The sequence below is a fragment of the Budorcas taxicolor genome, chromosome 23, assembly GCF_023091745.1.
Source record: "Budorcas taxicolor isolate Tak-1 chromosome 23, Takin1.1, whole genome shotgun sequence".
NCBI lineage: Eukaryota > Metazoa > Chordata > Mammalia > Artiodactyla > Bovidae > Budorcas > Budorcas taxicolor.
Window position 1 is genome coordinate 605,031 of NC_068932.1, and position 26,116 is coordinate 631,146.

Sequence of the window (26,116 nt, forward strand, 5' to 3'; positions counted from 1 at the left end):
TTAGAGTAATGACTTCATGGTTCTTCCATGTTGTGGTGAACAAGGCTTCTTTACTTCTAAAATACATGAGTTGTCCACCTCATGGATCATTTAATTATCAGATTCACTGACTAATATTGTTTCATTTACAAATTTGAATAATTTTTGAATTTGTGACTGAATATATCTATCCAAAGACATACTAATTTTAGATTTTTCTTTGGTTTCATAACAGTCAATATTTTATTTCAGAATTGTTGGGCTTCTATTGAGTTACTTATCTGCTTAGTTAGTTAATGCTTGTTGGTGACACTAGCTTATATGCATTAATACAGAAAGTACAGTATGTCCCATAAAATACAAAGAATGCTCAAAAATCTCTCAGGAAGCACGTAACAAATCTTCAGGCAAATTGAAATGTTGTTTGAATGAAAGAATAAACCAATGATATTTGATCAAGTTAGAAAATTCAGGAAAGTTTTCAACAAAGGGGAGGTACTATATATAAATTCTTGATACATGTGAGCATGCTGTATTTGGAGACTGTAGCGTTTCTAAAATTAGGGCTGTACAACAAATGCTCATTCATAACATTTTAAACATTGGGAAATTTTTGTTTCTCTTGTATGATGAAATATAATTCTAGAAATACAAACCCAAAATGTGTTTCTGTGTGTGAAATATAAACATTTAACCTCATCTTTTAAGTTTCACTTTTTTCAGACCCTGTTTCACATCTTTGTTCATTAGACTGTGAATCAGAGGGTTTAACATTGGAGTCACAAGACTGTTAAACAGTGAGGTCATCTTGTCTTGATCTAGAGAATTAGGATGAACTCGGCCTGGAATACATAAAGAGCATAGTTTTATGCTCTTTATGAGGAAAATTGCCACTGCAGTTAAGTGGGAGGTGCAGGTGGAAAGAGCTTTGAACCTCCCCTCAACAGAGTGGATCTTCAAGACTGAAAGGGTAGTATAACAATAAGACACAAGGGCTCCTGAAATGGTATTCAGTTCAATGAAGGTAAAACATTGAATAACACCAACTCATTGACCTGTATATCACAGCAGGAAAGAAGGTAAAGTGGAGGTAAGCCACAGAAGAAATGATTAGTCTCATTTGACCCACAGAAACATAAGCAGAATGTTAATGTTGTGTGTTTCAAAGCATCTTCCATTCTCACCAGGTAAACCCCAGGCATGAGCAGGGAACACACCCTGCTGGACATGCTGACTGCATAGAGCAAGGGGCTGCTGATGGCCTTATACCAGTCATAGGCCATCACTGCCAGTAGAAGAGATTCAGAATCTGTAGAGATACAGAAGACAAAGATCTCCAGAGCACAGCCACTGAAGGAGATTGAATTGTTTTAGACAAATTGGTCCACCAGCATCTTGGGCACAATTGCTGTGAATAGCAGAGATCACAGAAGAAGAGGTGACTGAGGCAAAAGTACATGGATGTGTGCAGCTGGGGATCCATCCTAATCAAGGTTATCATTACAAGATTTGCCAGAAAGTTAATGAGATAAATAAGAAGAACCGTGGTAAAAAGAGCCATCTTGTTCTTGGTGTTATCAGTAATTCCCAAGAAAATGAATTCAGGCAGAGAGGAACAATTCCCTCTATCCATCCTTCTTCGTTCTGATGTAAACTTTTAGAAAATGATCAAGAAAATGACACATGGATATAGAACACTTTTGCACAACTACAAGATATCATAAGGAAGAACGTGATCTTTCTCTGTATTTGTGTTTTTATAATTACAAAATAATCTAGATCATGGATATCCACTGTTTAAAGGTAGATAGCTATCTGTTCAGTTCAGTTCAGTCACTCAGTCATGTCCAACTCTTTGCAAACCCATGGCATGCAGCACGCCAAGCCTCCCTGTCCATCACCAACTCCCAGAGTTTACACAAACTCATGTCCATTGAGTAGGTGATTCCATCCAACCATCTCATCCCCTCTGTCATCCCCTTCTCCTCCTGCCTTTAATCTTTCCCAGCATCAGGGTCTTTTTAAATGAGTCAGCTCTTCGCATTAGGTGGACAAAGTACTGGAGATTCAACCTCAACATCAGTCCTTCCAATGAACACCTAGGACTGATCTCCTTTAGGATGCACTAGTTGGATCACCTTGCAGTCCAAGGGACTCTCAAGAGTCCTCCAACACCACAGTTCAAAAGCATCAATTCTTCGGCACTCAGCTTTCATTCCTTTTTTTTTTTTATTTTTAAGGGATAATAATTTTATTATTTGTGAATTACAGATAAGGTTTTAATTTTATTTTATTTTTTTAATATAAATGTATTTATTTTAACTGGAGGTTAATTACTTTACAATATTGTATTGGTTTTGCCATATATCAACATGAATCCGCCACAGGTATACACGTGTTCCCCATCCTGAACCCCCCTCCCTCCTCCCTCCCCGTATCATCCCTCTGGGTCGTCTCAGGTCGTCTGTGGGAGAGGGAGAAGGTGGGATGATTTGGGAGAATGGCATTGAAACATGTATAATATCATATATGAAACGAATTGCCAGTCCAGGTTTGATGCATGATACTGGATGCCTGGGGCTGGTGCACTCAGCTTTCTTTATAGTCCAGCTCACATCCGTACAAGACTACTGGAAAAAGCATAGCCTTGACTAGATGGACCTTTGTTGGCAAAGTAATGTCTCTGCTTTTTATTTATTTATTTTTAATTTTCTTTTTTTTTTTTAATTTTTATTTTTACTTCATTTTACTTTACAATACTCTATTGGTTTTGCCATACATTGACATGAATCCACCACGGGTGTACATGCGTTCCCAAACATGAACCCCCCTCCCACCTCCCTCCCCATAACATCTCTCTGGGTCATCCCCTTGCACCAGCCCCAAGCATCCTATATCCTGCATCAGACATAGACTGGCGATTCGTTTCTTACATGATAGTATGCATGTTTCAATGCCATTCTCCCAAATTATCCCACCCTCTCCCTGTCCCTCTAAGTCCAAAAGTACGCTCTACACATCTGTGTCTCTTTTGCTGTCTTGTATACAGGGTCGTCATTGCCATCTTTCTAAATTCCATATATATGTGTTAGTATACTGTATTGGTGTTTTTCTTTCTGGCTTACTTCACTCTGTATAATAGGCTCCAGTTTCACCCACCTCATTAGAATTGATTCAAATGTATTCTTTTTAATGGCTGAGTAATACTCCATTGTGTATATGTACCACAGCTTTCTTATCCATTCATCTGTTGATGGACATCTAGGTTGTTTCCATGTCCTGGCTATTACAAACAGTGCTGTGATGAACATTGGGGTACATATGTCTCTTTCAATTCTGGTTTCCTCGGTGTGTATGCCCAGCAGTGGGATTGCTGGGTCATAAGGCAGTTCTGTTTGCAATTTTTTTAAGGAATCTCCACACTGTTCTCCATAGTGGCTGTACTAGTTTGCATTCTCACCAACAGGGTAGGAGGGTTCCCTTTTCTCCACACCCTCTCCAGCATTTATTGCTTGCAGACTTTTGGATAGCAGACATTCTGACTGGTGTGAAGTGGTACCTCCTTGTGGTTTTGATTTGCATTTCTCTAATAATGAGTGATGTTGAGCATCTTTTCATGTGTTTGTTAGCCATCTGGAAGTCTTCTTTGGAGAAATGTCTATTTAGTTCTTTGGCCCATTTTTTGATTGGGTTGTTAATTTTTCTGGAATTGAGCTGCATAAGTTGCTTGTATATTTTTGAGATTAGTTGTTTGTCAGTTGCTTCATTTGCTATTATTTTCTCCCATTCAGAAGGCTGTCTTTTCACCTTGCTTATAGTTTCTTTTGTTGTGCCGAAGCTTTTAAATTTACTTAGATCCCATTTGTTTATTTTTGCTTTTATTTCCAGTATTCTGGGAGGTGGATCATAGAGGATCCTGCTGTGATTTATGTCGGAGCGTGTTTTGCCTATGTTCTCCTTTATTTAATCTGTTTTCTAGTTTCACCATAACTTTCCTTCCAAGGAGTAAGCGTCTTTTAGTTTCATGGCTGCAATCACCATCTGCAGTGATTTTGGAGCCTAAAAAAATAAAGTCAGCCACTTTTGTTTCCACCGTTTCCCCTTAAATTTAGATGTCATTCATGAGAAGGTTATTTTATACAAGTTCATCTCTGAGCATTGCTTTCCTTGTCTTAGGGAGGAGTTTTTGATAAATTTAACTCACATTACCTCTTCAGAATAATATGGAAGAAGCACAAGTGTTAGATCAGGCTTCAAGATCTAAGGACTAAGCATTTCCCATGCTGGAAAATATTTACTTGGATACAAAATATGATTTTTAAAATGATGTCAATTTTTCCATTTCTCAAGAAAGCATGCTTTGTTTAAGAGTCTTTGCCTTAGTTCCAGAAATAATAAGTATATCAAGGACTAAAAATAATTTAAAAAAATAATTGCTACTGCTTTTAGTCTATCTTGTATTTAGTATTTTCTGAGACGTGAAATAAGTATTATTCATCTAGTTTCCTAGAGTTTTTTTATTGCTTTCTCGCAATGCTCATTACCTATTTGTGGAGTTGTTGTTGTTAAAGGATGAATATCTTGATAAATGGAAGAAAACAATAAACATAAGTGAAAATAACAGAATTTGTCACATGCATTTGCATCCATTCATCTTTTTAATGACTTTTCTAGATTACAAAATGGAAATGAGTAGAAGAACATTAAATACTTCTAAGAAACATATACCTTGCTATTATACGTGTATATTTATATGTGATCATGTGTATATATTTTAATATATATGAGAATAGAATGTAAGTAATGAACTTTTTCCTTAAACCCTTCCTATACATGCACATGGTTCACATGGAGATGAATTTATCCGTTTTTATTTTTATTGTGATACCTACAAGAATTTTTCAATAAAACAAAACATACCTTAAATTTCTGCATACACTTGCCCAATGATGAAAGGATTAAAGGCTTTGCTATGAACCGAGAGTAAATAAAGTAAATAATAAATTGTTATATCATGGATATCAGCAAGTTTAGTCAGATTCTGCTGATTCTGAAAAGAAAATATTATTTCTAGTCATTAAATGTAGGTTTTAATAGGTAAGCTGACATAAAATGATTCACTTATAATTTTTTTTTCTCTAAAAGTTTTTTCTCCTACATTCTTTAAGTTAGTATCTGGAAACATACCTGAGATGAGGCCTTGGGTAGCTGAAAAATAGGCAAATAGCCTTTTCTTTACCAGGTACACTGGGATTTAAATCCCTGAATTTATTCCTCATACACTTTTATTAATTATTTTCCTGCTTTTGTATATTCCATTGTGAATTCAGAAACAACTTGGCAAAAGCTGAGTATTTGTGCTTCACTATTGTCACCAAATTGCTCTATGGTAAGAAGGATACTATTAATTTTTTAAAGGATTGTTTTACAGTTACCCTGAAACTATCTCCTCCTTTTCTAGTTAGAGAGGGAACCTAATGAAATTCAAAAAGGTCTCCTTCAATCATTTCCAGCACCTTTGGACTGTTCATTGTGTTTTTGAAATTTTATCCTCCATACCTCATTTAGGTATTTTCTGTATTTTCTTTAATATTGAAATATAACACATATACCATAAAATTTACCCCTCTAATATATACAGTTTGTTTTGTTTTTATTGTATTTTCAAGGTTTTTCAGTTATCACCAGCATCTGCATCCAGAAAATGTTCATCAGTCTCATAAGAAAACTACATCTATTAGCACTTGCTCCCTCTCTGAAACCTCCCCCACCCCTGAAACCTCTAATCTACATTCTGAGTCTGTGTGGTTTCCTATTCTTGGTCTTGAATAAAAACAGAAGCATGTAATATATTATTTTTTTTTTCCTGTCAGGCTGCTGTTCTTTAGTAAACTACTGTATTTTCTTCAGTAAAATATTTAGGTAAATATAATATCAGCCACGTTGTGCTTTTGTCAGAAATCTGTTTCATTAGTTAGCATAATAATATTTCATTTTATGGATATAACACAGTTTATTGATCCAGTCTCCAACTGGATGAACATTTGGTTATTTCAAGGAGTACATCAAGGCTGTATATTGTCACCCTGCTTATTTAACTTATATGCAGAGTACATTATGAGAAACGCTGGGCTGGAAGAAACACAAGCTGGAATCAAGATTGCCGGGAGAAATATCAATAATCTCAGAAAGTGAAGAGGAGCTAAAAAGCCTCTTGATGAAAGTGAAAGAGGAGAGCGAAAAAGTGGGCTTAAAGCTCAACATTCAGAAAATGAAGATCATGGCATCCGGTCCCATCACTTCATGAGAAATAGATGGGGAACAGTGGAAACAGTGTCAGACTTTATTTTGGGGCCCTCCAAAATCACTGCAGATGGTGATTGCAGCCATGAAATTAAAAGATGCTTACTCCTTGGAAGAAAAGTTATGAGCAACCTAGATAGTATATTCAAAAGCAGAGACATTACTTTGCCGACTAAGGTCCGTCTAGTCAAGGCTATGGTTTTTCCTGTGGTCATGTATGGATGTGAGAGTTGGACTGTGAAGAAGGCTGAGCGCCGAAGAATTGATGCTTTTGAACTGTGGTGTTGGAGAAGACTCTTGAGAGTTCCTTGGAGCGCAAGGAGATCCAACCAATCCATTCTGAAGGAGATCAACCCTGGGATTTCTTTGGAAAGAATGATGCTAAAGCTGAAGCTCCAGTACTTTGGCCACCTCATGCGAAGAGTTGACTCATTGGAAAAGACTCTGATGCTGGGAGGGATTGGGGGCAGGAAGAGAAGGGGACGACCGAGGATGAGATGGCTGGATGGCATCACGGACTTGATGGACGTGAGTCTGAGTGAACTCCGGGAGATGGTTATGGACAGGGAGGCCTGGCGTGCTGCAATTCATGGGGTCACGAAGAGTTGGACACGACTGAGTGACTGAACTGAACTGAACTGAACTGAACTCTTTAGCTATTAAGAATAATGATGCCATGTCATTCTGTCAGTGCTACCTTTCAAGCAGACTTCATCACCAGAGACTCTTTTATTCCCATCCTCCAACCACATGTCCAAGAATATTTCATTAACTTTGTAACTTCCTCATATTCTCTAAGTAGTGCACCCTTCTCTGAATTATGCTTATTTTATTCATGTAACAATCTCTTTACTACCTTTAAGGCCTGACGAATAAGGGCAATGTTTATTTTCTATTTTCTAAACCCCTTGATAAAAGGATTTGGGTAGGTAGTGCTTTTAAAATATTGATCACTCAGTACTTCTGTCTATTAAAGTGGAGAATGACATACAAAGAATAGAAATATACCTGTTTGGGGGATTTTTCTTTGGATATACATGGGCTTCCCTTGCAGCTCAGTTGATAAAGAATCTGCCTGCAATGCAGGAGACCTGGGTTAGATTCCTGAGTCAGGAAGATCCCCTGGAGAAGAAAATGGCAACTCACTCCAGTATTCTTGCCTGGAGAATCCCATGGACAGAGGAGCCTGGCAGACTACAGTCCATGGGGTTGCAAGAGTCAGACAGGACTTGGCGACTAAACAACAATAGCTCATATGTGCAAAAATGTCTACTTTAAAATAATTATGAATGGAGATGAGTTTTATACATCAGGAGAGTTCCACTTTTTTTCTTAAAATAATTTTCTTGAAATTATCCATATTAGTTCTTGGGAAAATATATATCAAAATTTTCACTTTAGGGTCTTCCTCAAATCCTTCTCAACAGAGAGCAATGAAATTCTCTGTACTCCTAAAACTCAGTCTAACATCTCAGTATCTTGTGTGATAAGGGTACCTCTTGAGGTCTTTGAATGAATCTTCCTTTCACAATGAACTGAATGATTTAAATGCCAATCACTCTCAATCGCTATGTGTGCTGTTGATGTACTGCTTCAGTCAGGGACTTTGTGTAAGTATATGCATAACAAATTTGAAAAGAGATTGTACATAAGCTGACAGATCTAATTAAAGCATTAAAGCTATTAATAAATCTATCTGAAATTAGAAATTGCAGAGTTCTACAATGGGAAAACGACAGTTTGGGTAGGTTAAATATAACTGTCTTTTTTTCACACTTTTTTTTAGAGATACATTACCTATTTATCCTCTCTTTGAATATTTGCTATACTTTAGCTGCTTTGCCCAACAGAAATTGGCAGAAATAATATAAGTTGGTTTTGCATTTCTCCCCTCCCCTGACTCTGCACTACACAGTATGTTGGATCTTATTTCCCAACCAGGGACAGAAATGTGCCTGCATTAGAAACATGGTGTTACCCATCGGGCCTCCAGGGGAACCCCTGTAAGTCAATCCTTCATTAAGCCTTTAAGAAGACAGTATCTGAAAGCCATGTGATACCAGGTAGGAAGTCCATCTAACCATCTGAGAATACCTTGTGACAGATTCTGAGATTTCTTAAAGGGGGAAGAGCTCATCTTTCCAGCCATTCTCATCCAGTGACAGATGTGAGTTACCTTATAACCTAGCCTATCCTTCCACTGAGTATTTCATGTGACCTCAGTCAATATGAGGATGAACAAAACAATGAATCAGTGATCATTATTTTAAAAGAAAGATAGTGCTAAGTCATGTCCAACTCTTGTGAGGCCATGAACTGTAGCCTGTCAATCTCCTCTGTCCATGGAATTCTCCAGGTAAGAATACTGGAGTAGGGTGATAGCTCCTTCTCCATGGGAACTTCCCAACCCAGGAATTGAATCCAGGTCTCCCTCATTGCAGGGTGATGTTTACCAACTAAGCTACACAGGAAGCTATTTAAGTCATGTGGTTTTGGAATACTATTTAGGTAGCAAGAAATAACTGCAGCAGTGTGGATATATAAATAAACTGTATTCTTGCAATGATATTGTGACTTCCTTGCTGGCTCAGATGGTAAAGCGTCTGTCTACAATGTGGGAGACCTGGGTTTGATCCATGGGTTGGGAAGTTCCCTGAAGAAGGAAATGGCAACCCACTCCAGTACTCTTGCCTAAAAAATCCCATGGACAGAGGAGCCTGGTGTCCACGGGGTCACAAAGAGTCAGACACAACTGAGCGACTTCACTTCACTTCACAGTGATATTTGCTACATTTGTGGATGCGTAAGAAGGATATGATATAAAAAGGGAAGTATAGAAATGGGGATTGAAGTAGAGAGAAATACATCAAAATTTTTAGTGCCAGTTTCTAAATTTTTAGAATCCCAAAGTAGAAAAGTTATTTTCTGTTTTTGCTCAAACTTTTATTTAAGTTGTCAATTCTCCCCCCAAAAAAATCATAATTTGTTATTTAACCAAGCAATTTATGGGAGATATAGGAATTAGTGAATACCATTTTTGATCTTACTTTAATGGGCTCAGTTTTTTTTTAATTTTTCATATCACACAAGTAGATCAAATAAAATATGCTTATTTTATTTTTTTTTGAGTTTTTTTTTTAATTTTTATTTTAATTTATGTTTCTTTACAATACTGTGTTGGTTTTGCCATACATTGACATAAATCCACCACGAGTGTACATGAGTTCCCAATCCTGAACCGTCCTCCCACCTCCCATCCTGAATCATCTCTCTGGATCATCTCCGTGCACCAGCCCCAAGTATACTGTATCCTGTATTGAACATAGACTGGCGATTTATTTCTTACATGACAGTATACATGTTTCAATGCCATTCTCCCAAGTCATTCCACCCTCTCCCTCTTCCACAGGGTCTAAAAGTCCCTTCTATACATCTGTTTCTTTTGCTGTCTCGCATACAGGGTTATCATTACCATCATTCTAAATTCCATATATATGTGTCAGTATACTGTATTGGTGTTTTTTTCTTTCCGGCTTACTTCATTCTGTATAATAGGCTCCAGTTTCATCCACCTCATTAGAACTGATGCAAATGTATTCTTTTAATGGCTGAGTAATATTCCATTGTGCATATGTACAACAGTTTTCTTATCCATTCATCTGTTGATGGACATCTAGGTTGTTTCCATGTCCTGGCTATTATAAATAGTGCTGTGATGAACATTGGGGTACACGTGTCTCTTTCAATTCTGGTTTCCTCGGTGTGTATGCCCAGCAGTGGGATTGCTGGGTCATAAGGCAGTTCTATTTGCAAGTTTTAAAGGAATCTTCACACTATTCTCCATAGTGGCTGTACTAGTTTGAATTCCCACCAACAGTGTAAGAGGGTTCCCTTTTCTCCACACCCTCTCCAGTATTTATTGCTTGCAGACTTTTGGATCACTGCCATTCTGACTGGCGTGAAAAGGAACCTCATTGTGGTCTTGATTTGCATTTCTCTGATAATGAGTGATGTTGAGAATCTTTTCATGTGTTTGTTAGCCATCTGGAAGTCTTCTTTGGAAAAATGTCTGTTTAGTTCTTTGGCCCATTTTTTGATTGATTCGTTTATTTTTCTGGAATTGAGCTGCATAAGTTGCTTGTATATTTTTGAGATTAGATGTTTGTCAGTTGCTTCATTTGCTATTATTTTCTCCCATTCAGAAGGCTGTCTTTTCACCTTGCTTATAGTTTCCTTTCTTTTGCAGAAGCTTTTAATTTTACTTAGATCCCATTTGTTTATTTTTGCTTTTATTTCCAGTATTCTGGGAGGTGGGTCATAAAGGACCCTGCTGTGATTTATGTCGGAGAGTGTTTTGCCTATGTTCTCCTCTAGGAGTTTTATAGTTTCTGGTCTTACATTTAGATCTTTAATCCATTTTGAGTTTATTTTTGTATATGGTGTTAGAAAGTGATCTAGTTTCATTCTTTTACAAGTGGTTGACCAGTTTTCCCAGCACCACTTGCTAAAGAGATTGTCTTTAATCCATTGTATATTCTTGCCTCCTTTGTTGAAAATAAGGTGTCCATAAGTGTGTGGATTTATCTCAGGGCTTTCTATTTTGTTCCATTGATCTATATTTTTGTCTTTGTGCCAGTACCATACTGTCTTGATGACTGTGGCTTTGTAGTAGAGCCTGAAGTCAGGCAAGTTGATTCCTCAAGTTCCATTCTTCTTCCTCAAGATTGCTTTGGCTATTCAAGGTTTTTTTTTTTTTTGTATTTCCATACAAATTGTGAAATTATTTGTTCTAGCTCTGTGAAAAATACCGCTGGTAGCTTAATAGGGATTGCATTGAATCTGTAGGTTGTTTTGGGTAGTATACTCATGTTCACTATATTGATTCTTCTGATCCATGAACATGGTATATTTCTCCATATTAGTGTCCTCTTTGATTTCTTTCATCAGTGTTTCATAGTTTTCTATATATAGGTCTTTAGTTTCTTTAGGTAGATATGTTCCTAAGTATTTTATTCTTTTCGTTGCAATGGTGAATGGAATTGTTTCTTTAATTTCTTTTTCTACTTTCTCATTATTAGTGTATAGGAATGCAAGGGATTTCTGTGTGTTGATTTTATATCCTGCAACTTTACTATATTCATTGATTAGCTCTAGTAATTTTCTGGTGGAGTCTTTAGGGTTTTCTATGTAGAGGATCATGTCATCTGCAAACAGTGAGAGTTTTACTTCTTTTCCAATCTGGATTCCTTTTATTTCTTTTTCTGCTCTGATTGCTGTGGCCAAAACTTCCAGAACTATGTTGAATAGTAGCGGTGAAAGTGGGCACCCTTGTCTTGTTCCTGACTTTAGGAGAAATGCTTTCAATTTTTCACCATTGAGGATAACGTTTGCTGTGGGTTTGTCATATATACCTTTTATTATGGAAACCTGTGGGACCCTATAAAAGCAGTGCTAAGAGGAAAGTTCATCGCAATACAGGCATACCTCAAGAAACAAGAAAAAAGTCAAATAAATAACCTAAAGTTCGATCCCTGATTTAGGAAGATTCCTTCGAGAAGGAAATGGCAATCCACTCCAGTACTATTGCCTGGAAAATCCCATGGACTGAGGAGCCTGGTAGGCTACAGTCCATGGGGTCACAAAGAGTCGGACATAACTGAGTGACTTCACGTTCACACCTAAAGCGACTAGAAAAGGAAGAAACGGAGAACCCTAGAGTTAGTAGAAGGAAAGAAATCTTAAAAATTAGGGCAGAAATAAATGCAAAAGAAACAAGAGGGACTATAGCAAAAATCAACAAAGCCAAAAGCTGGTCCTTTGAAAGGATAAATAAAATTGACAAACCATTAGCAAGAATCATCAAGAAACAAAGGGAGAAAATTCAAATCAATAAAATTAGAAATGAAAATGGAGAGATCACAACAGACAACACAGAAATACAAAGGATCATAAGAGACTACTATCAGCAATTATATGCCAATAAAATGGACAACATAGAAGAAATGGACAAATTCTTAGAAAAGTACAACTTTCCAAAGATGAACCAGGAAGAAATAGAAAATATTAACAGACCCGTCACAAGCATGGAAATTGAAACTGTAACCAGAAATTTTCCAGCAAACAAAAGCCCAGGTCCAGACGGTTTCACAGCTGAATTCTACCAAAAATTTAGAGAAGAGCTAACACCTATCTACTCAAAGTCTTCCAGAAAATTGCAGAGGAAGGTTAACTTCCAAACTCATTCTACAAGGCCACCAACACCCTAATACCAAAACCTGACAAAGATGCCACAAAAAATGAAAACTACAGGCCAATATCACTGATGAACATATATGAAAAAATATTTGACAAAATTCGAGCAATCAGAATCCAACAACACATTTAAAAGAACATACACCATGACCAAATGGGCTTTATCCCAGGGATGCAAGCATTCTTCAATACCCGCAAATCAATCAGTGTAATTCACCACATTAACAAATTGAAAAATAAAAGCCATATGATTATCTCAATAGATGCAGAGAAAGCTTTTGACAAAATTCAACATCCATTTATGATAAAAACTCTCCAGAAAGCAGGAATAGAAGGAAAATATGCTTATTTTAGATAAAATAACTCTTTAGATATGGTAATGAATTTCTGCCATATGGAGTGAAATGGCTTATTCATGGCAATCTAGTGACATACTTGCTTCTATCACCAGTCACATCCACAACTGGGTATTGTTTTTGCTTTGGTTCCATCCCTTCATTCTTTCTGGAATTATTTCTCCGCTGATCTCCAGCAACATATTGGGCACCTACTGACCTGGGGAGTTCCTCTTTCAGTATCCTATCATTTTGCCTTTTCATATTGTTCATGGGGTTCTCAAGGCAAGAATACTGAAGTGGTTTGCCATTCCCTTCTCCAGTGAACCACATTTTGTCACACTCGGTCATCTGGTGATAGAAGCAAGGTCCGATGCTGTAAAGACCAATAATGCATAGGAACCTGGAATGTTAGGTCCATGAATCAAGGCAAATTGGAAGTGGTCAAACAAGAGATGGAAAGAGTGAATGTCGACATTCTAGGAATCAGCGAATTCAAATGGACTGGAATGGGTGAATTTAAAGAAGATGACTATTATATCTACTACTGTGGGCAGGAACCCCTTAGAAGAAATGGAATAGCCATCATGGTCAACAAAAGAGTCTGAAATGCAGTGCTTGGATGCAATCTCAAAAACGACAGAATGATCTCTGTCTGTTTCCAAGGCAAACCATTCAATATCAAAGTAATACAAGTCTATGACCCAACCAGTAACGCTGAAGAAGCTGAAGTTGAATGCTTCTAAGAAGACCTATAAGACCTTTTAGAACTAACACCCAAAAAAGATGTCCTTTTCATTATAGGGGACTGGAATGCAAAAGTGAGAAGTCAAGAAACACCTGGAATAACAGGCACATTTGGCGTTGAAGTACAGAATGAAGCAAGGCAAAGGCTAATAGAATTTTGCCAAGAGAACACACCGGTCATAGCAAACATCCTCTTCCTACAACACAAGAGAAGACTCTACACATGGACATCACCAGATGGTCAACAACAAATCAGATTGATTATATCCTTTGCAGCCAAAGATGGAGAAGCTCTATACAGTCAGCAAAAACCAGACCGGGAGCTGCCTGTGGCTCAGATCATGAGCTCCTTATTGCCAAATTCAGACTTAAATTAAAGAAAGTATGGAAAACCACTAAACCATTCAGGTATGATCTAAACCAAATCCCTTATGATTATACAGTGGAGGTGAGAAATAGATTTAAGGGACTAGATCTGATAGATAGAGTGCCTGATGAACTATGGAATGAGGTTCGTGACATTGTACAGGAGACAGGGATCAAGACCATTCCCATGGAAAAGAAATGCAAAAAAGCAAAATGGCTGTCTGAGGACGCCTTACAAATAGCTGTGAAAAGAAGAGTGGTGAAAAGCAAAAGAGACAGGGAAAGATAAGAACATCTGAATGCAGAGTTCCAAAGAATAGCAAGAAGAGATAAGAAAGCCTTCCTCAGTGATCAATGCAAAGAAATAGAGGAAAAGAGCAGAATGGGAAAGACTAGAGATCTCTTCAAGAAAATTAGAGATACCAAGGGAATATTTCATGCAAAGATGCTCTTGATAAAGGACAGAAATGGTATGTATGGACCTAACAGAAGCAGAAGATATTAAGAAGAGGTGGCAAGAATACACGGAAGAACTGTACAAAAAAGATCTTCACGACCAAGATAATCACGATGGCATATCATCCACCTAGAGCCAGACATCCTGGAATGTGAAGTAAAGTGGGCCTTACAAAGCATCATTATGGACAAAGCTAGTGGAGGTGATGGAATTCCAGTTGAGCTATTTCAAATCCTGAAAGATGATGCTCTGAAAGTGCACTCAATATGCCAGCAAATTTGGAAAACTCAGCAGTGGCCACAGGACTGGAAAATGACTTTGATTTCAATCCCAAAGAAAGGCAATGCCAAAAAACACTCAAACTACTGCACAATTGCACTCATCTCAAATGCTAGTACAGTAATGCTCAAAATTTTCCAAGCCAGGCTTCAGCAGTAGGTGAATCGTGAACTTTCCGATGTTCAAGATGGTTTTAGAAAAGGCAGAGGAACCAGAGATCAAATTGCTAACATGCACTGGATCATGGAAAAAGCAAGAGAGTTGCAGAAAAACATCTATTTCTGCTTTATTGACTATGTCAAAGCCTTTGACTGTGTGGATCACAATAAACTGTGAAAAATTCTGAGAGAGATGGGAATACCAGACCACCTGCCTGCCTCTTGAGAAACCTGTATGCAGGTCAGGAAGCAACAGTTAGAACTGGACATGGAACAACAGACTGGTTCCTAATAGGAAAAGGAGTACGTCAAGGCTGTATATTGTCACCCTGCTTATTTAATTTATATACAGAGTACATCATGAGAAATGCTGGGCTGCAAGAACGACAAGCTGGAATCAAGATTGCTGGGAGAAATATCAATAACCTCAGATATGCAGATGACACCAGCCTTATGGCAGAAAGTGAAGAGGAACTAAAAAGCCTCTTGATGAAAGTGAAAGAGGGGAGTGAAAAAGTTGGCTTAAAGCTCAACATTCAGAAAACGAAGATCATGGCATCTGGTCCCATCACTTCATGGGAAATAGATGGGGGAAACAGTGGAAACAGTGTCAGACTTTATCTTTTTTGGCTCCAAAATCACTGCAGATGGTGATTGCAGCCATGAAATTAAAAGATGCTTACTCTTTGGAAGAAAAGTTATGACCAACCTAGATAGTATATTCAAAAGCAGAGATACTACTTTGCCAACAAAGGTCTGTCTAGTCAAGGCTATGGTTTTTCCAGTGGTCATGTATGTATGTGAGAGTTGAGCTTTCAAGAAAGCTAAGCCCTGAAGAATTGATGCTTTTGAATTGTGGTGTTGAAGAAGACTCTTGAGAGTCCCTTGGACTGCAAGGAGATCTAACCAGTCCACTCTGAATGAGATCAGCCCTGGGTGTTCTCTGGAAGGAATGATGCTAAAGCTGGAACTCCAGTACTTTGGCCACCTCATGTGAAGAACTGACTCATTGGAAAAGACTCTGATGCTGGGAGGGATTGGGGGCAGGAGGTGAAGGGGACGACAGAGGATGAGATAACTGGATGGCATCACCGACCCGATAGACGTGAGTTTGAGTGAATTCCAGGAGATGGCGTGCTGTGATTCATGGGGTCACAAAGAGTTGGACACGACTGAGTGACTGAACTGAACTGAACTGAGTGACACCATATTTTGATTGGACTTTATTAGATTTCAAACTATGTTTTTTTCTGCTATACTGTTGCTTGTAAGATACAACTCCAGAAGAGTTTGGGTGAACTGATAAAATATACTAGAGATAGACTATTTATGCTTTTATCTAAAATAAGAATTCTCTGTAGCTTTTTATCCACCATGACATCTTTTCCTAACTATCATGATGTCTTACAACACTACCTTTAAAAAGAGAGGCATATTTTAGACTTTAGTGCCATTCTAAAATATTTTCACATAAGGAAATTTTCCAATGGTAGTGAGAAAACCTAAGAACATTAATTACTGTTAACTTTGCAGTTTCAATGAATTATTATGAATGTCTTTCAGTCTTATAAGATTTTTCAGATATATGGTCAAAAACCACAGTTTCTGAAGGTACAGATTATTCTGAAGGAAATAGTTAAATATCAGGAACTCATAGTTCTTTACTCCTAGTATAATCAATATGCATGTCTTACTAGAGACATTATTTTAGTATCCACATCATGCTACGTACCTTCTCAAAAATCTGTTGTGTGTATGCATGCAACCTATATACTATATAGTATATGTACAGCAGATGATATCTCTGGTCTAATTTTGCTACTGAGATATAACTAATCCTCAAAAATGCTATCTAGCATTTCTAGCTTGCTATGTATTTGTTTATTTCCCTAAACAACATGGGCATTGTGGATGTAGTGGATAGAATGCTCAATCCATTAGCAGAAAATGCTCACAGAGTGAAATAAATAAGGCTTTAAGTAGGTGGCTGTCTGTGATTCTCAAAGAGACAGAGACATTCAACCAGGACCAAGAAGAGGAAAGAGGGGAAAGAAATTAACATATAGAAAATGACAGAAAAATGAACAGTTGATAATGACTGCACAATGATATAGTTTACCCAGGTATTTTCCATTGGCACTTAAAAACTTTTCTTCTTTTTTTCAAGCTTTATTCAGATAAAATTGACAAATAGCATGTGTAAAATATTCAAAATGAAGATGTAATATATGTATGCATTATGACATGATTACCACAATAAAATTAATTAACACATTCATTAATTCACATAGTTACAGCTTAGAGTATGTGTTTGATCAGGACAGTTAAGATCTACTCTTCTAGCAAATTTCAAGTTTACTGTACAGAAGTGTTAACTAGAATCATGTATGTTAGATCCTCATAACTTATTCATTGACGGATTTATTCACTTTGAATAACATCTCCAATCTCTTCCACCTTTTAGACTCTGGAAACAACCAATCCACTCTCTATTTCTATGAGTTCATCCTTTTTAGATTCAACACATATGTAAGATTATACAGTGTTTACCTTTTACTGTTTGACTGATCTCACTTAGCATGGTGCCTTCAGGTTTTTTTTCCATGTTGTGGAAAACAAGGATATGATACTTCTAAAGGACATGGGCTTGTCCACCTTAAATTCCATCTAATTGTTCCATCCTCTGACTAATATCCTTTCATTTCCTAACTTGAATGATTTTTAGATCTGAGACTGAGTGTATCTATCCAAAGATATGCTAGTTTTGCTTTTAGATTTAAGTTTATAACCCTTATTTTTTTAATTTCATGAGAATTTGGGGAATCTTATGAATTTTTTAGCTAGCTACCAAATGCTTATGTTTAGCACTAGCTTATATTCATTAGTACAGAAAGTATAGTACATGCCATAGAATATTAAAAAAAAAAATTCAAACATCTGTCAGTAAACACATGAGAAGTATCTAGTAATTGAAATAGTACATAAACGAAAGAATGAATCAATACAATGTGACAAAATTAGAACACCCAGGAAAGTTTTCAACAAAGAGAACGTGCCATATATAAATTCTTGATGCATATGAGCATGCTGTATTTGGAAGTTGTAATGTTTCTAAAATTTGGACTTTATAACCAGTGCTTATTATTAATTTTATGTATTTAGTGAGACAACTTCTTTTCTCTTGTATGATGCAGCATAATTTTACAAATACAACGTTTTTATGTGTGTGAGAGAGAAATATAAACATTTAGCATCATCTTTTAAGTTTTATTTTTTCTAGGGCTTGTATCACATCCTTGTTTCTTAGGCTATAAATCAGAGGGTTTAACATTGGAGTCACTAGAGTATAAAACAATGAAGTCATTTTGTCTTGATCTAGAGAGTAGGATGAACTCGACCTGAAATATGTAAAGAGAATAATTCCCTGGAGAATTGCCACTGCAGTTAGGTGGGAGGTGCAGGTAGAGAATGCTTTGAACCTCCCCCCTACAGAGTGGATCTTCAAGACTGAAAAGATGATATAAAAATAAAAGACAAGAACTCCTGAAATGGTACTCAGTTCAATGAAGCCAAAAACAAGGAATAATGCCAACTCATTAACCTGTATATCAGAGCAGGAAAGGAGGAAAAGTGGAGGTAAATCACAGAAGAAATGGTTAATCTCATTTGACCCATGGAAACTTACGCAGAATGCTAATGTCGTGTGTATCAGAACATCTGCCATTCTTACCAGGTAAACCCCATCCATGAGCAGGGGGCACACCCTGCTGGACATGCTGCCCTCATAGAGCAAGGGGCTGCTGATGGCCTTGTACTGGTCATAGGCCATCACTGCCAGCAGGAGACACTCAGAGTCAGCAAAGATATAGAAGACCAAGAATTGCAGAGTACAACCATGGAAAGAGATTGACTTATTCTTGGCAAATAGGTCCACCAGCATCTTGGGACCAATGGCTGTGGAATAGCAGAGGAGAGGTGGCTAAGGCAAAAGTACATGGGAGTGTGCAGCTGGGGATCCATCCTAATCAGGGTTATCAATCCAAGATTTGCCAGAAGATTGATGAGATAAACAAGGAGAACCATGATAAATAGGGTCACTTTGTTCACAGTGTTATCAGTAATTCCCAAGGAAATGAATTCAGTCATGGAGGAGCAGTTGTCTCTGTTCATCCTTCTTTGTTCTTGTCTGCACTCTTAGAAAAATATTTTTAAAAATAAATAACAAAGATACATGGATAGGTAACTCTTCTGCACATCTGCAGAATATCATAAGGCAGAACACTTTCTTTCTATAGTTGTGTTTTGTATTCAGAAAAGCATCCAATCATGTGTCCACTCTTTAAAGAGGCAAAGCTATCTATTGGGGCTTCTCTGTTGGTTCAGACAATAAAGAATCTGCCTGCAACATGGGAGACCCAGGTTTGATCCCAAAGTCAGGAATATCCCTTGGAGAAGGGAATGGCTACTCATTCCAGTATTCTTGCCTGAAGAATTCCATGGACAGAGGAGCCTGGTGGGCTTCAGTTCTTGGGGTCACAAAGAGTCCAGCATGACTGAGTGACTAACACTTCTTCAGCTATCTATTATCCAATAATAAAAATCACCTAGAATAGACTGTTGAGAAACTGAACCAAATCTATTGTGCCATTTATGAGGCATGTTACTTCCTACAAGGTCATGTCAGAGTCTGACTTTTTTTATCTCAATGGCTACATTTGAATTAATTTACCTCTCTTTTCCTCTTCAAAATAATATGAACAAGACTCTAATGTATTAGAGATGTTGAGCTGTAAGACAGGTCTAAGGATTCTCTACACTTGGAAGTATTTACATGGAAACAAAATGGGATTACGGTTTTAATGTTTCTCACTACATGATTGGTTGAAGAATATTTGTATTAATCCCTGAAATAATGACCATGTCATTGACTAATAATAATGATCACTATTTTGTTACTGGTTTTATGTTGTGTTTAATAGTTAGTGAGATATCTAAGTATTATCAACCTTTATTCCTAGTAATTTATTATTGATTTGTCACAATACTCTTTACCCCTTTGCACAGATAGTTATCAAAACTCAAGTTGCTTGATAAGTGAAAGAAAAGATCTAAAAGGAATTGAAAACAACAGCACACATTTGCATCTGTTTGGATTTTAAATGGGCTCTAATATTATAAAATGGAATGAGATGAGAGACAATAAATTTTTCTGAGATACACGCGTAGCCTCTCTTATGTATGTGTCTTTATGTGTGTGTCATGTTTGATATGCTTATTTTTATTAATTGTAGTAAAATTGTTTCACAATGTTGTGTTGGTTTCTGCCATACAACAAAGCAACTCAGCCATAATTATAAATATATTACCTCCCTCTTGATTTGTATATGTTTTTGATGTATATGAGAATAGAATGTATTTAATGAACTTCTTCCTTAAGCCTATATAGGTATGACATTTTTTCACATGAGAATTAATTTGCAAGTTCTTACTTTTACTGTGGTAGTTGTATTATTTATTAAACAAAATGAAACAAGCCTTCAATTCATGTATACACTTATCCAATGATAAAAGAAGTGAAAGACTTTTTGTGAGCCAAAAAGAAAATAAAATCATTAAGAACTTATACTGTGGTTATTAACAAGTTCAAGAATATGGTTCCCAATCAGAGAAGTCAATATTGTTTCTGGCAAAAAAATGCAGTGTTAAGTTAATTGAGTAAGTAAGCATAAATATTTCACTTACAAATATAAATACATTTTTTTCTTTCTCAGAAAGTTATTTTCTCTTATATTCTTTAAGATAGGACCTGGAAACCTACCTGAAATGAGCCAGTCTTGGGTAGCTAAATGATAATTGGTAGATGGTCTTTTATTTTACCAGGTATGCTGCTGCTAAGCTGCTAAGTCACTTCAGTCGTGTCTGACCCTGTGCAACCCCATAGACGGCAGGCCACCAGGCTGCCCTGTCCCTGGGATTCTCCAGGCAAGAACACTGGAGTGGGTTTCCATTTCCTTCTCATGAAAGTGAAAAATGAAATTAAAGTCTTTCAGTCGTGTCTGACTCTTCACGACCCCATGGACTGCAGCCTACCAGGCTCCTCCATCCGTGGGAATTTCCAGACAAGAGTACTGGAGTGGGTTGCCATTACCTATGGGGACTTGAACCTCTGAGTTATTGCCCTTAGGTTTTGATGTTAGCAAACATTTCATTAATTATGATTCTGCTTCTGTGTATTCCCCTGTGAACTGAGTTCTGAAGCTTCACTATTGTTGCCAAATTGATTTATGGTAGGAGAAGGCGATGGCACCCCACTCCAGTACTCTTGCCTGGAAAATCCCATGGACGGAGGAGCCTGGTGGGCTGCAGTTCATGGGGTCGCTAAGAGTCGGACATGACTGAGTGACTTCAGTTTCACTTTCACTTTCATGCATTGGGAGAAGGAAATGGCAACTCACTCCAGTGTTCTTGCCTGGAGAATCTCAGGAACGAGGGAGCCTGGTGTGCTGCCATCTATGGGGTTGCACAGAGTCCGACATGACTGAAGCTACTTAGCAGCACCAGCAGCAGCAATAAAGCTGAAACTCCAGTACTTTGGCCACCTCATGCGAAGAGTTGACTCATTGGAAAAGACTCTGATGCTGGGAGGGATTGGGGGCAGGAGGAGAAGGGGATGACAGAGGATAAGATAGCTGGATGGCATCACTGACTCAATGGACGTTAGTCTGGGTGAACTCCGGGAGTCGGTGATGGACAGGGAGGCCTGGCGTGCTGCAATTCATGGGGTCGCAAAGAGTCGGACACGACTGAGTGACTGAACTGAACTGAATATACTGTCAGGAAGCATTTAACAGGAGGCTTCCTGTGTGCTGTTTTGGATCTGTCACGAATCCTCTGTTCCTTATTCATTCCTGAGTATTCAGGAATTAAGAGGAGTTGGCAAGCCGCTCCTGGGGCTGAAGAATGCATGCACTTCCTTCATTAGTTTTTCCATATGGTGATAAGTAACTATTTTTGACCCTCTTCCTTTTTATGAACCGTATGGTAAAAGTGTTTATTTACAACCCTCTCTCTTTAATATGAATTGCCTTATGATAAAGTCTGGACTTTTGATTTTTATCTTTGCTGAAAAAAGTTACCTTGTAAGATAGCATATATACCCACACTATGTGGAATAAAACATCTCTGCTCCATCAGAGCTTGGGTACCCATGTCTTTCTTTCCTCTCTCTCTCTCTCTCTCTCTCTCTCTCTGTCTCTCTCTCTCTCTCTCTCTCAGGCTAATTCTTTGGAGTGCAGAAGCCTGCTGAGCTCACTTTCTTGCCCAGGCTTCTAAGACACTCTTGAGAAGGTGCACTGTAACTTCATCCCCATGAGAGGGTGCCTGGTGCCTATGTGTAGCAGTGCAAGCTCCATGTCAAGAGCTTTATTGGCTTTCTGCATAAACCAAGGAATATCAGCCTCTTTCTCACTCTCTTTTACTTTCTCATCATCGACTCCAGACCATCAGGTTCTGGTCCATTAAAGAACCCTGACAATATACGATTGTATACACTTCCCACATCTTCTTTATCCATTCCTCTGTTGTTGGGCATTGAGGTTGCTTCCATGTCCTGGCTATTGTAAATACTGATACAATGAACATTGAAGTGCATGTATTTTTTCAAATATGGCTTTCTCCATGTATATGCCCATGATGGCATTGGTGAATCATATGGTAGATCTGTTGTTATTTTTTAAGGAATCTCCATACTGCATTCTAAGTAGCTGCACCAACTTACTTTCCTACCAACAGTGTAGCAGAGTTCCCCCTTTTTCCACACTCTCTCCTGCATTTATTATTTGTAAATATGATATTGCTTAAAAGTAAATCTACAAAAAGGGCCCAAATGAACTTATCTACAAAACAGAGTTGCAGATGTAGAAAACAAACTTATGGTTACCAGGAAGTAGTGGGAGACTGGGATTGACATATATGTCCTAGTACATAAAGTATATAATTAATGCTGCTGCTGCTAAGTTGCTTCAGTTGTGTCTGACTCTGTGCGACCCCATAGACAGCAGCCCACCAGGCTCTGTCTGCCATCCCTGGGGATTCTCCAGGCAAGAACACTGAAGTGGGTTGCCATTTCCTTTTTCAATGCATGAAAGAGAAAAGTGAAAGTGAAGTTGCTCAGTAATGTCCGACTCTTAGCGAACCCATGGACTGCAGCCTACCAGGCTCCACCATCCATAGATTTTCCAGGCAAGAGTACTGGAGTGGGGTGCCATTGGCTTCTCCACTGTAATGGCCTATATGGGAAAATAATGTAAAAAAAAAAGTGTGAATATATGTATAAGTATAATAGATTCATTTTCCTGTATAGCTGAAACTAACAGAACATTGTAAATCAACTATACTCAATAAATATTTTTAAATAAATTTATTTTCTCACTATTCTGGAATCTAGATGTCTGAAATCAATGTAACAGCAGGATTGTTTTCTGATGCCTCTCTTCTTCATTTGTAGATGGCAGCCTTTATCCTCTGCCTTCAAGCTATCTTTTTTTAATGAATTTCAGTGCACATGCTGAAGAAGCTGAAGTTGAACAGTTCTATGAAGACCTACAAGACCTGTTAGAACTAACACCCCAAAAAGATGTCCTTTTCACTATAGGGGACTGGAATGCAAAAGTAGGAAGTCAAGAAACACCTGGAGTAACAGGCAAATTTGGCCTTGGAATACGAAATGAAGCAGGGCAAAGACTAATAGAGTTTTGCCAAGAAAATGCACTGGTCATAGCAAGCACCCTCTTCAAACAACATAAGAGAAGACTCTACACATGGACATCACCAGATGGTCAACACCAAAATCAGATTGATTATATTCTCTGCAGCCAAAGATGGAGAAGCTCTATACAGTCAACAAAAACAAGACCAGGAGCTGACTGTGGGTCAGATCATGAACTCCTTATTACCAAATTCAGACTCAAATTGAAGAAAGTAGGGAAAACCGCTAGACCATTCAGGTATGACCTAAATCAAATCCCTTATGATTATACAGTGGAAGTGAGAAATAGATTTAAGGGCCTAGATCTGATAGATAGAGTGCCTGATGAACTATGAAATGAGGTTCGTGACATTGTACAGGAGACAGGGATCAAGACCATCCCCATGGAAAAGAAATGCAAAAAAGCAAAATGGCTGTGTGGGGAGGCCTTACAAATAGCTGTGAAAAGAAGAGAGGTGAAAAGCCAAGGAAAAAAGGAAAGATATAAGCATCTGATTGCAGAGTTCCAAAGAATAGCAAGAAGAGATAAGAAAGTGTTCTTTAGCGATTAATGCAAAGAAATAGAGGAAAACAACAGAATGGGAAAGACTAGAGATTTCTTCAAGAAAATTAGAGACACCAAGGGAACATTTCATGCAAAGATGGGCTCGATAAAGGACAGAAATAGTATGGACCTAACAGAAGCAGAAGATATTAAGAAGAGGTGGCAAGAATACACGGAAGAACTGTACAAAAAAGATCTTCATAACCCGGCTAATCATAATGGTGTGATCACTCATCTAGAGCCAGACATCCTAGAATGTGAAGTCAAGTGGGCCTTAGAAAGCATCACTATGAACAAAGCTAGTGGAGGTGATGGAATTCTAGTAGAGCTATTTCAAATCCTGAAAGATGATGCTGTAAAAGTGCTGCACTCAATATGTCAGCACATTTGGAAAACTCAGCAGTGGCCACAGGACTGGAAAAGGTCGGTTTTCATTCCAATCCCAAAGAAAGGCAATGCCACAGAGTGATCAAACTACCGCACAATTGCACTCATCTCACATGCTAGTAAAGTAATGCTCAAAATCCTCCAAGCCAGGCTTCAGCAATATGTGAACCGTGAACTCCCTGATGTTCAAGCTGGTTTTAGAAAAGCAGAGGAACCAGAGATCAAATTGCAAACATCCGCTGGATCATGGAAAAAGCAAGAGAGTTCCAGAAAAACATCTATGCCTGCTTTATTGACTATGCCAAAGTCTTTGACTATGTGGATCACAATAAACTGTGGAAAATTCTGAGAGAGATGGGAATACCAGACTACATGACCTCACTCTTGAGAAATCTGTATGCAGGTCAGGAAGCAGCAGTTAGAACTGGACATGGAACAACAGACTGGTTCCAAATAGGAAAAGGAGTACATCAAGGTTGTATATTGTCACCCTGCTTATTTAACTTACATGCAGAGTACATCATGAGAAACGCTGGACTGGAAGAAACACAAGCTGGAATCAAGATTGCTGGGAGAAATATCAATAACCTCAGATATGCAGATGACACCACCCTTATGGCAGAAAGTGAAGAGGAACTAAAAAGCCTCTTGATGAAAGTGAAGGAGGAGGGTGAAAAAGTTGACTTAAAGCTCAACATTCAGAAAACGAAGATCATGGCATCTGGTCCCATCACTTCATGGGAAATAGATGGGGAAACAGAGGAAACAGTGTCAGACTTTTTTGGGGGGACTCCAAAATCACTGCAGATGGTGATTGCAGCCATGAAATTAAAAGACGCTTACTCCTTGTAAGGAAAGTTATGAGCAACCTAGATAGCATATTGAAAAGCAGAGACATTACTTTGCTGACTAAGGTCCGTCTAGTCAAGGCTATGGTTTTTCCAGTAGTCTAGTATGGATGTGAGAGCTGGACTGTGAAGAAAGCTGAGTGCTGAATAATTGATGCTTTTGAACTGTGGTGTTGGAGAAGACTCTTGAGAGTCCTTTGGACTGCAAGGAGATCCAACCAATCCATTCTGAAGGAGATCAACCCTGGGATTTCTTTGGCAGGAATGACGCTAAAGCTGAAACTCCAGTACTTTGGCCACCTCATGAGAAAAGCTGACTCATTGGAAGACTTTGATGCTGGGAGGGATTGGGCAGCAGGGGGAGAAGGGGACGATAGAGGATGAGATGGCTGGATAGCATCACTGACTCAATGGATGTGAATCTGAGTGAACTCCAGGAGTTGGTGATGGACCGGGAGGCCTGGTGTGCTGCGATTTATGGGGTCTCAAAGAGTTGGACACGACTGAGTGACTGAACTGAACTGAACTGAATCTCTTCTTGCTTACTTAGTCTCTGAGTCGTGTCCAATACTTTGTGACCACATGAACTGTAGCCCAACATGTTCCTCTGCCCACGGGATTATCCAGACAAGAATGCTGGAGTGGGTTGCCATTCCCTTCTCCATAATTTCTTCTTACATGGTCAACAATTATA

General features: G+C 38.2%; 2 pseudogenes; both read right to left on the bottom strand.

Moving 5' to 3' along the window:
* Positions 1–675: 675 nt before the first annotated feature.
* LOC128067869 (olfactory receptor 5W2-like) lies at positions 676–1,615 on the bottom strand (annotated as a pseudogene).
* A 16,514-nt stretch (positions 1,616–18,129) lies between these two features.
* LOC128067873 (olfactory receptor 5W2-like) lies at positions 18,130–19,049 on the bottom strand (annotated as a pseudogene).
* Between the last annotated feature and the right edge of the window lie 7,067 nt (positions 19,050–26,116).